Source organism: Drosophila bipectinata, chromosome 4, assembly GCF_030179905.1.
Source record: "Drosophila bipectinata strain 14024-0381.07 chromosome 4, DbipHiC1v2, whole genome shotgun sequence".
Taxonomy (NCBI): domain Eukaryota; kingdom Metazoa; phylum Arthropoda; class Insecta; order Diptera; family Drosophilidae; genus Drosophila; species Drosophila bipectinata.
In genome coordinates, this window is record NC_091740.1 from 5,376,550 (window position 1) to 5,388,817 (window position 12,268).

At 42.0% G+C, this 12,268-nt stretch overlaps 1 protein-coding gene across 6 annotated transcripts in view; it reads right to left on the reverse strand.

Moving 5' to 3' along the window:
* Window positions 1-12,268, reverse strand: part of LOC108124132 (43 kDa receptor-associated protein of the synapse) — a 443,392-nt gene that overhangs the window by 57,872 nt on the left and 373,252 nt on the right. The window lies entirely within an intron of this gene.

Here is a 12,268-nt window from a genome sequence, read left to right on the forward strand (position 1 = left end):
GCGCATCACTGAGGAAATGGAGAAATCTCCAAAACTGCAGGAACTCACGCATGTATGGCCCATCCGCTTTAGGAAGAGGTCAATGATGCTTGTCGCCCTTAATAGGCAGGACTGTAGTCTGGCGGTCAAGGCCATTACGGGACATTGGTTAATAGGCGCACACGCGGCTAGACTAGCGGTGCCACATTATGACTAATGCAGGAGCTGTGGGGACGTAGAAGAGAAAGAGACAGTCGCACACCTCCTGTGTCAATGCCCTGCGCTGGGGCGCAGCCGACTCAAATTCTTGGGAGCAGTAATACTCACGGACCTAACAGACCTCGCGGAGATCGCTCCACGCAGACCCGTAGCTTTCATCCGTACATCTGGATGGGACCGCGAGCCGCCGAAGGAAGGATAGAACATTCTTGGGCACATAAGTAGATAGGAAGGGATCCTCTTGTAGGACCCTTGCCTGTGCGGTATCACAAGGAGCACCAGCGGCTCAAGTGGATGGGGGGTCAGTCACTGGCCCCGCATCGCCGCCTCAACCTAACCTAACCTAACCTAAACGTTAATGGTGTCCGCTAGTGTCCGAAAGAAGGAGGAAGACATAGACGACATATGGTTCCAGCAGGACGGCGCTACGTGCCACACAGCCAACGTCACAATCGATCTTTTGCGCGGTACGTACGAAAATCGCATAATCCACCGAAACGGCCATGTCAACTGGCTGATTTGGCCGCAGGTGCGATTTGACCCCGTTGGACTATTTTTTAGGGGTGCCGTCAAGAATAAGTGTTTCGCCACCCACCTAAAGACGATTGACGACATAAAGCACAAGATTAAAGTGACCATCACGGCCACTAAGGGCCATACCATCAAAAATGTGTTTAAATATTGGGTCGAACGAATGGGCTACTGTAAAGCCAGCTGAGTCAGCCATATGAACGAAGTGGCGTTTCATACAATACATAATTCAATTCAATTCCAATATCCAATAAAAAAAATTTTTTTTAATATATGTATTCTTGTTTTTTTATAGTGATTTTGAAAAGCAAATCTTTTGTGGGCCACCCTGTATATTTAAATCTAGTAAAGATAGCTTAGGGCGGAGCAGGAGCCAAAGCTCATAATCCCATACAGATATATGCAGCAGTAAACATTTCGTTTTTCTACCGTTATCCGCTACTGTGTGTGTATGTATATCCATTAGTTTGGCGCATTTTATTTTAAAGGAATGCCAAGTGACGCGCTACCCTACAAATTGGTTGGGGATACTTGTTCGACTAACAACATTATTCGAATAATAATTATGAACTATTATGTTAATAATTACACAGTGCGAAAGTGATTTGGAACTTTTGAAGAGACCAAGTAGGAATTGTTTATTAGGTCGAATATAGTACAAACAGTTGGAAATATTTCTAACACGCTCAAAATCTTGATTTATTTAGAGAAAACGGGGTTTCGTGTAATTTTTGCCATTAAAATTCCTAAACGCGTAATTTTACGCCGATTTTAAAATGTACAACTTTTTCAATAGTTAAATGTTGTAGCTTTTGTAAAAAATGGATCTTAATTTTTTTAACACAAAAACAAGAAAGCAAAGCTAACTTCGGGCGGAGCCGAAGTTGATATACCCTTGCAGCTAAAACCGGATATATATCGCAAACATCGGATATAGTTGGCCGATCCTTATGATTACATCATAATAAAACCAATTAATTACAATAAAAAATCTAAAAAAAGTCCCAAGCTCCTATCTTCAAAAATACGAAAGTTAATATTTCTACCAAATACCATTTCCGATCGTTCAGTTATATGGCAGCTAAAGGATATAGTCGGCCAATTCTAATGAAATTTGGCAGGATTAACTGACCAAAAATAGAATATGTACTAAGTTTCAGCTTTCTATCTTCAAAAACACGAAAGTTAGGTCATTTTCGATCGTCAGTTATATGGCAACTATAAGATATAGTCGGCCGATCCGGGCCGTTCCGACTTATATACTGCGTGCAAAGGAAAGAAGGGTGTGTTCAAAGTTTCAAGTCGATAGCTTTAAAAATGAGAGACTAGTTTGCGTAGAAACAGACAGACAGACGGACAGACAGACGGGAAGACGGACATGCTCAAATCAACTCAGGAGGTGATCCTGAGGGTATAAAAAGAGTAAATGTCTCATTTTTGCGAAACAAATAAGCTAATTATTTAGCCTTCCGAAAGTTTCTCAGCCATCTGGGACATCGTTGAGAGGTCTTATCGTTTGAGTGTCGTCGATTTACGGGTCATTTTTATCCTTACGAGATGACACTAAAATTGCAAACTCGATAATTCTTTAATGAGTTTTGAGTATATTGGATCCTGTAACTAGACAAAAATAGGAAGAGCCACTGAATTATGTGGAACTGCCACTATGTTCCGATTTCGAAAAATTATTAAATCGTAGGTGTTGTGACAAATGTCTTTCATGGGTGGAATGTCATAGTTGAGCACAGTTCTGCTCAAGGGATTTTTGAATCCAAACTAGCCAGACGACTAGCCAGAGTTATGCATTGAACTTCATCTATTTATTTACTTGCTAATTAATTAATCTTGTTTATGTTGGTTAGGTTACAGTTACTGGGTCTGAATGGGTCAGCTTTAATTCCTCGTGGTTTATCCCTGACCTTCTCCACCTCTCCGATCGCCTTGCTTAATCTACGACTCTTCTTAGACAACAACTTTACTAGGGGAAAGAAAAGAGAAGTAAAGCTTTGCAAAGATTACAGGGAGAAGTCTGGGTGGATTCTAAGCTCGCTAAAGACGGAGCGATAAATCGAAAAGATAAATATAATGCTGGGATCAGCATGATATGGCTTCTATTGTGTTATTGGACTTCCTCAGATTTAAGAGTAGTAGTGGTGGATATTGGCAATGGACATAACTTGGACAGCGATCTCTTATAGGTTCCAGAAACGGTTTTCAGTGAGGCGACGCGAACTAGTCCATCTTCTCCAGAATGCAAACCGATTATTCGAGCCATCTTCCGTTCGTTTGGGGGGAGCCGGTCATCTTTGATTACCACTAAATCATCAATTTGCAGATTGGTTCGTTCTTGGCGCCATTTCGGACGTGCTTGTAGATGTGAGAGCCAATATGAGCTCTATCGATACCAAAATTGTCTCAGGAGCCGTTGACCGTCGACAAGCGTGCGTTGATGGACTTGTCCGAAAAAGAAGGTTCCGAGGGTGCCAATAAAAGTCCTCCAATGAGGAAAAGCCCGGGAGTAAGTGGGGACAGATTGTTTGGATCTGCTGATAAGGGACAGAGTGAACGTGAGTTTAAACCTGATTCGATCTGGGTGAGCACCGTGGATAGTTCTTCATAGGTCATAGCAGTATGTTTGCAGTATGATAGCAGTATGACTCAATGTAGTGGCAGATCCCCCATAAACTGTGAGGCAGGCTTTGGGGGATGTTTGAAGCATTAGACCCATTGTCGTAGAATCCTTTTTACTGCTTGTTTCCCATTGACTATCCAGAATGTGTACCAAATGGTTGCAAAGGTGAGCTCAGTGCCTCCGTGAAGAGTGTTCAGGTGCGCATTTTTGATCACGAGGTCAGTAAAATGATGCGTTTTGGGTAAAATGATCGGATTGTTCTGTGCTTGGGACAGTTGTTGAGCGTTCTTTAGCCGCCCTTTGACTTGCATAATCCCAAAGTCGTCTAAAAATGGGCAAGAGAGCTGAGGGCACTGTGCCTGGATATAGATTTTCTTGCCAGGACTCGGCTGATCTCTGGAGAAAAGGCTTCTTTCTGCACCATCCTTACGATTTGATGCAGAGCTTCTCGTAATTCTGGGTCTCGAATCGCGCCCACATGACGAAGTCCTTGTGGGTGGCCTAAGTTATGCAGATACCTTTGCACGTAAGCCATAACCAATAATAATTTGTTATATGATGAATAAGAGGTGATGATTTAGTAGTCAACTTAACAAACATGAGCTATGACGCTGGTTGGTTGTCTTCTTTCTTAGTGATGTTGGTCAGGTTGGTTAGAGAACGCGTTCTTCGGCCACCGATTCTTATTCTCCCGTAGCCAATCGGGACCGAACCACCAGATGTCGTGCCTGGCTAGCTGGTGAGGGGTAAGACCCCTTGAAGCAATCGGCTGGGATTTCCCAAGGTACGTGCTGCCATTGAGCTGACGTACTTAGTGTCGAAATCATGCCAATTCGGTTTGAGACGAAAGTCTTCCAACGTTTCGGATTTTCTTAAATCCAATCTAAAACGATTGATGCATCAGTCCAGAAATTAACGGACATGGGAATTCCGGTGGATAAAAACTGCTCTAGTACTCATTTAGTCAGTTGGGCAGCCAACCGTGCACCAGAGAGTTCGATTCGAGGAATTTTTAGTGGCTTAGTTGGCGTGACTCGACTCCGTGCTGTCAATAGGGCCGTGCTCACTCTCCCGGATTGATATTGTATTCGGAGATAAACACAGGCTGCGTTTGATTGCGAGGAGCCCTCACAAAAGGAGTGTAGTTAATTTGACTTAGGTTAACTGGTCTGGTGACCAAGCCATCGAGGCATTTTCGATGGCATCGAAGTAAATTCTCCTTTCCGATAACCTGGCAATAACAAATATGGTATTAGATCTACTCCAAATAAACCGTCGCTGCGGCCGGGCCTGGTAAAGGTGGGATCAGCCAAGTGTAATCCCTGAAGATGCTGAGAAGTGTCCACGTTGACCTTGCTCCTTGATAAATGAGAGGTTATCGAGTTAAGCACATACGCTGGTCGCACCAGATGGTGAAATTGAGCGCCCGAACATGAGCTTATGGAAAACTCTGAACTAAATCTTCAGGTGTTATCACCGATCCCGGTGATCCATTTGCTGTGACTCGGTGACGTGGAAGTCCCAGTAACTGAATGGCACGTTCTGTGATTAACGTGCCCTCAGAGCCATGATCGATCAAGGCTCGAATAACTGTTGTTTGTCCGTTGTTGTTATTATGTTGTTGTATTAGAGCTGTGGCCAGTAAAATCAGCACTGTAGTGGCATTGGAAGGTTGAGCTAGGGCTTTGTTTACACGTGCGATGCAAAGCTTAATTCCGTTATTTTTTCCTCCTCTTTGTCGAAGTGAATGAAGGAGTTAAAAAGGAGAATAATGGTTCCGTGTTCAGATAAGGTTTCCATTCACGACCTAGATGGAGCTGTCGGAGATGACCATGGATTGTGGAGTCGTGGGTGGATCGCTCCCCTCATGGTCCACCAAAAATGTTGTGACAAATGCCTTTCATGGGCTGAATGTCAAAGTTGAGCACAGTTCTGCTCGGGAGATTTTTGAACCCAAACGACTAGCCAGAGTTATGCATTTAACTTCATTTATTTATTTACTTACAAATTAATTAATTTTGTTTATATAGGTTAGGTTACAATTACTTCTGAATGGGACAGCTTTAGCCCCTCGTGGTTTCCCCCTGACCTTCTCCACCACTCCGATCGCATTGTGTGATCTACGGCTCTTCTTAAACAACAACTTTACTAGGGGAGAGAAAAGACAAGTATAGCTTTGCGGAGATTACAGGGAGAAATCTGGGTGGATTTTAAGCTCGCTGAAGAGGGAGCGATAAATCGAAAAGATTAATAACGCCCATACCGGAAGAAACTGGCAAGCCAAAACAGGAAAAAATTGGGTTCAGCAAGTAACATAAGAAAAGTTCGTTGGCTTGCTCCTCTTCCTACAATAAACAAACTTGCAGTTATTGTAACGCACAAGGGCATAGTCGTGCCCAGTGTAGTCCGGTCGCTCGCCTTGATTTAATGCAACGGTTTGAGCTTGTAAAGTCAGCCTCACCATGTATAAGTTGTCAGCAAACACACGGTTGCGTGATCAAGAGGTTTTTAAACTTGCCTAAAGATACTGCATTCAAGAGCTCGGTTAAGCCAATAACAGTTTTTAACTCAGAGATTTAACTCAGAGATTACTAAGGCATTAGGAATTGCGTGGGTTCCCAAAGATGATATATTGAAATTCGAAATGTATGCTTCAGTTATGGGTCAAAAGGCGACTAAACAGAAAATTCTTTCGGTGAAATCCAAGCTGTTTGACCCATTTGGCCATACTTTGAAAAAAAAAGATCCTATGGCAGGAACTTTGGTTAAATAAGTTATATTGGATGAGTCAATTCCACTACACTTGGAAACATCGTGGAACAATATACATATTGCCATGTCGCAACTAGAGGACATCACAATTTCGAGATTCGTCGCAAATTGATCCCTTTTCTGACGCATCGATGAGAGCCTATGTAGGCTACGTCTATATTCGTGACGAGTCTGAAAGGCTTTAAACTTTTGTTGTTGACTAAGAAAGTATAAAGAAAGTATAAAGTAGCGTCGCTCAAGACTAAGACTCGTCTCCGTATTGAGTTATCTGTCGCTCACCTTCTCGCAGATCTCTGCCGCAAGATAAAGACTCTACTAAAAGTTCCGATCGAACGAAGTGTATTTTGGTCGGATTCAGAAGTAACTCTTCATTGGATTTCTTAACATCCATCGTCGTTGTCAACGTTTGTTTCAAATAGAGTAGCTGAAATTCAAGAGGGGTCAGATGAAAGCACGTGGCGGCATAAACCAACTAAAAAGAACCCGGCAAATATGTTGTCCAGAAGTGGAGACGTAAAGGAGACTGTAGAATCGATCTGGTTTACAGGTCCATCGTTCTTAAAGGAATTTCGGCCAAACAAAGATAAGTGGCCAACGAGCCCCCAGTTTAATCCGTTACCAGAACTTCTACAAATAGAAACAAAAAAGAATATTAGGTAGGTCTCTACCTAATATTTATTAGGTAAATAGTTACAGTGCAGGCTTCAGGTTTTAAATGAGACAATTTTGAAGGCTAATGAGTTGCAAGACTAGATCGAGCATTTAGATGGCAAAGATGAATTTGGAGCAGAGTTAGAAGAATTAGATATAATGGATAAGGCAAGGGTGATGTCATTATTAAATGGCTTCACTGCAGCTGAAGATTCCCCTCCAGCTACTGCAATGTCTGCTGCCCCAACTCAAAATTCGGTGCAAACTATTCGGAGTTAAAAAATTTTATGAGTTTCTTTGAGACATTAGTAGACAAAGATGTGAAAATTCCTGTTATCGAGAAATTTATCCATTTAATTCCTTGCCTCTCTGGTAAAGCCTTAGAACTATAAAGGCATTTCAAGTCATCGAGAGTAATTATGACAAAGCTATTGCTAGGATTCTTTAATCCACAACCGGGCAACCACGGGGAGTATGCCAAGGCTCAGTACAAGCGAAAGGGAAACTGAAGATCAGGAGCCTAGCCGTGGGGAGGAGGGGAAGAAGGGACGGTGGAGGGCAAGGCGCAGCCACTCCGTGGGAAGACATAATCATTGAGGAACGTAACGGTTCCCGGAGCGTCAGTATAACAATGGAAAGTTAGTCAAATGAGGGGGGGATCAGTGCGGAGCGCAGCCGTGTTTAGAATGTGCGGCGGGATGAGCATCAGTAAAGGAGCAAGGAGTGGAGGAGGGCGACGCAAAGTGTAGTGGTCCCTGGAAGCCCGCCGGTGCACCGCATAGCCACGGCAGAGTCCGCGGCTGGAGAGGCGAGGGGGCACGGACGGCAACCCACCAACGGATTCTAGCAGGATTAACGGGCGCTCCAAGCCGTATATAAAGAGGCTTATTGGAGCGAATCGGGTCGAGTCTTTTTAGGAAACTTGTAGCGTTGAGTTGGAGGACCGCCTATGGAGAGTCCGACATTCAAGTGTTAAAGTGTTTCTAAAAAGATCCCGGTAGCTTGAGCTGAAGGACGATCTAAGGAAGGATCCGTTGCAGGACGGTTCCTCTAAAGCCCAGGGTATAATAGTCAAATTGGGCTATTCCCGACCTCGGCATTTAACCTTGCCACGAAGCGAGTTAGGGACAAGTCTGACTGACTCCTGAATTGCTACGAATAGGCGTGATTCTGCGAGACAAGGATAGGCCGACTCGTGAACTCACGCCAGTTATGAAACCGAACACTCCGGTCACCAGTCAATAAGCTCCCGATCCGGATTCAGTAGCGTGTATGCGCGGTATTTTCCTGGTGTATTGGGGGCGTGACGACCACCGGCCAACTCCCGATTCGGACGCACTACCGCGTAGTGTTTCCCAGGTCAAGTGGAGGTGCGACGACCACCAGCTTACCCCCGTTCCGGACTCGCTAGCGCGTATGCGCAGTGTTTCCAGGTGTAGCGGAAGCGACAGTCAGCTGCTATCACCCGATCCAGACTGGCTAGCGCGTATGCGCTCTGTTTCCTTGATGTAGCGGAGCGGACGAGCGACGCCCAGTCTTTGACCTGTCGCAATCGAGCCAAGGGCATTTTTCGATAGGTGGGAAGGCCTACGTGCGGCCAGCAAAAGTGCGACATTGAGGAAACCAACGTCAACGTAGCAAGATGAACAGCAGCGGTGACTGAGCAACTGCCGCGAACATAACAACAGGAACGGCCAACAGGAAGCGCCAACGACGGAGCTGAGCGAAAAGCCGGAGGAGCAGCAAGGATCCGGAGCGGAACCCATTTTGGAAACAAGGAGTAATTCATATTGTATTTGGAAAGGCCTCTGAATGAAGGCTTTACAAATTTGTATACTATCTGTATTATTTCTGGGCTCGGGCAATCACGTCGAAATATAAATTCCGTGGAATAGACCTACAAACTCTGTGAGCTAGCCGCGGTGAGTTGTTGGAAACAGAAAAGCCGGAAGCAGAAGAACGGTTCGTTACAAGGCTTAAGATTAGAAAAAAATATAGCATTGAAAAGGCAGCATCGTTCTTTTTATTTCTCTTTGATTTAGCAGCCACCAATTATTTTTTATTTATTATTTATTGTGTGAGAGAAAAAATAGTCTTGATAAACACCAGGTATCGGAAATTATACAGTCTTTCGATTCCTTTAAAACATTAGTGAACTCGGACACTTTCAAGGGGCTTATAAATAAGATTCGTTCAAATTGTATATCTATTTTAAGATACCAGCTAGTTTTACCATAAGGATAAGCATATCGAGCAAAGCGAAGTGGTTTGACCATGGGGTCTCCAGTTTTTGATGGGTTTTTTGTATCTTATGACTTTTCTGTGGCTCAAGTATGGAACATGCAACTCTAAAGGGCTAAATGACCTTCTCGACCGGACTTATTCTTTCTATTGGACGGATGCTACAGTTCTTCTTCTACAGTGTATTGACGTCAATAGATGGAAGATATTTTTTGGCCAATGCCAAAATATCCATTGGCCAATGCCATTTCTCCAATGAGAAATGTTTTTACTAGTGAGGATCCAAAGGCCTGTGCAAAAGGAATCTTCCTCTTAGTGAGCTAAAAAACTTTGATTTGTGGTGTGTTACACGCAGTTGAGTTGACTGGCCTTCAACGGAGTTTAGGCAGGTCTTCAAGAAAAATGCCGCTCTAGAGACAAAGGTGGATAAAGTCAATAATTCTTTAAACTTTCATCATTTTAGACAGATGGTAAAACGAAAGAGCTAACCACTTTAACCCAGTCCATTAGAGACTTTCCGCTTTTCCAAGTGAAGCTCCCTAGTCAACTGTTTATTGCAATTGGCCAAACAGGTGCTATAGAATTCACGGCATGGCGATTGCCAAAGAATCAGTGGCCCTGTAGATCGTCGCATTGTACACAAAGTACACAAGGAATATGCATTAATGTTGCCATACTCTCATGAACGACTTGTATGTAAGAGTCGCTCGTTTTAGCGACTTCTAGTAAAAGAACACGCCATAGGAACACTTTTGTTTCTATGAGATGTTCCATTTATGGATTTGGAACAGTTGTGTCGCCTTGTATTTGGCTAACAAGAGGCACGACAGGCCCCATCATGCCCATGAAAGAGATCTTACTCTCTTTCTTACGCTCACCTTTCGTTCATCTTAACCTCATATTCTTATTGAATGTTTTCTGTTTTTCAGTCTCTGAAAGGAGCATCATAAATAAGGTTTGTCTGCGCTTTGATTGATTATCATATTGATTTTTTTTTCCCATACATTCACCTACCCGGCTGAATGTGTGCGTGTGATTTCGTGCCGAAGCCAGCGCACACAAGTATCGATTTTTCTAACTTTTCAGGTTTTCTACCCTAAGAAAATTCGGGTATTTGTTAAAGGGTGAAAAACCCAAAAAAATAATATTAGTTGTTATATTATATTTTTTAATATTTCACCATACATTTCACATACATTTTTCGGAGTCACATTAAAAGCCGATTGCTTTAAAGTTTTTATTGTTCTGCAAGAGGCTTGTGCATGCAAACTCTAACCAAAGATTATACAGTACATAGATGGGACATCTCATACAAAGAAAAATTTTCTATGGCGGGTTCCAGCAGTGGAACCCGCTGGAACGAGCGGGTTCCATTGCGCGACAAGTTAAGTTTGAGAAATTTTTCGCGCGACAACGAATGAGGAATAGCCGAGTGGTAGAGTGCTTGGCTGGTGTGCAAAGTAAAGCGAGTTCAAACCAGGCTCGGGAAGTCCATTTTTTTTTAATTTTAAATCTATTTATATTATATTTTTATTATTTTAATGTATTTTTCTAAATTTATAATCCAATAAAAAAAATACAAAATTGTAAAATCACCTTAACATCGTCTCAGTTCGTAGTGGAACCCGCTGTAAAAATGTCTATAAGTGCGGGTTCTACGGCATTTTGGCAGGCCGCGTCGTGGAACCCGCTCTCAAATGTTTTCATTTTTTCCGTCGTGGAACCCGCTGTAATAATGAAAACATTTGAGAGCGGGTTCCACGACAAACGGCTGGCAGATGAGATAGGGAGAGAGAGAATTCTATTTTTAGATCGTAACATCTTTGGAACGATGAAAGTTTGAAACGTTGTAACCGAACCAATGTGAGAGTAAAGAGATCAGATATATCTTTTACTATCCTTACTCGTCAGCTCTGTTTTTGGTATAGTTTCTAGCGTCTCCTTTAACACCAATTTTAAGTTTCATAAAATCAACTTCGAGGGTAGCCTAGATGGATAGTGCGCGGTCCTTATTCATGGGGTCCTGGGTTCGATTACACCAGCGGGCTGTTTTTCCAATTTTGATAAAGTTTTATGATTCTTTTTATACTGAGTTATTTATTTTTTTTTTTTTTAATTTTTACGTTATTATTATTATTTAATTGCATTCTATTACAATTATTGTAAAAATAAGTGACGGACGTGTCGGATGACAAAATGCCGGAAGGACTCCCTTGAAATTGTATTAGCATGTTATTAGCGGGACATAATAAAGATTAAAAAATTTTTACAATTGTAAAATTAAATAAAAATATTACAATTAAAGACAAATAAAAAAAAAATAATTATTACAAAAGAAAGAAAAAGTTCAAAGTCCTTACGAGGATTTGAACACAGAAAAATTACACATAGAGTAACTACTTTATGCATTACGCTACCATCCTGTCTCAATCTGTGGCGATCAAAAATACTATTTGTTCTACCAACTACCACATCGGCGCATCGAAAACAGAAACGAGAAATTGAAATTGAAATTTGGAAGCCAAAACATTTTTACTCCGTCGTGCGAGCAGTCACACATACATACATAGGTTCACATTTTTGTTGACGGATACATGTAAGGAGTTCTAAAAATAGAATCGTATGCATGTGCGTTCCCCCCTCACCAACAAGCTCGACGTAAAAAGTTGACCGTTTTGGGCCCTGATGTCCCATCTATGTACTTTATAATCTTTGCTCTAACTATTGGAATGGTTCGGAAAAAATGGTTCGGCTGTAATTAATCAGGATATTCATATGCTCTCAAGAATTAGGAAAAAGAATCCCCATCGAAAATAGTTAAAAATATATTATTTACGTGCCTTAAAAACTTTTACGTGCCGTACCTTGGATACTTTCGTGTGTTTTAAAACTAATAACAAAGCAATCCAGTACTTAAGCAAAATATAAATGTCTTTAACTCTCCTAAAAAAAGTTCCTTTTGGGCCTCCGAGAACCATGAAAAGTTAGTAAAATGAAACAAGCAAGTATCGGAATCAAAACATTACATCTAAAACTCCTCTAAAAATCCACCGATAAAGTAGACTTTTCTTTCGTGGATAATAAAATAATAACAGTAATTTGTATTTGGCTTCAAATACAGATATGTATGTGCCAATGAAACTTTCATTGCGTGGGTATTGTAGGACTCTTGATGCAAAATTGTATAGATCTGATAGAAACAGATAGAAAGTCAGATAGACATTGCTATATCGACTCGGTTTT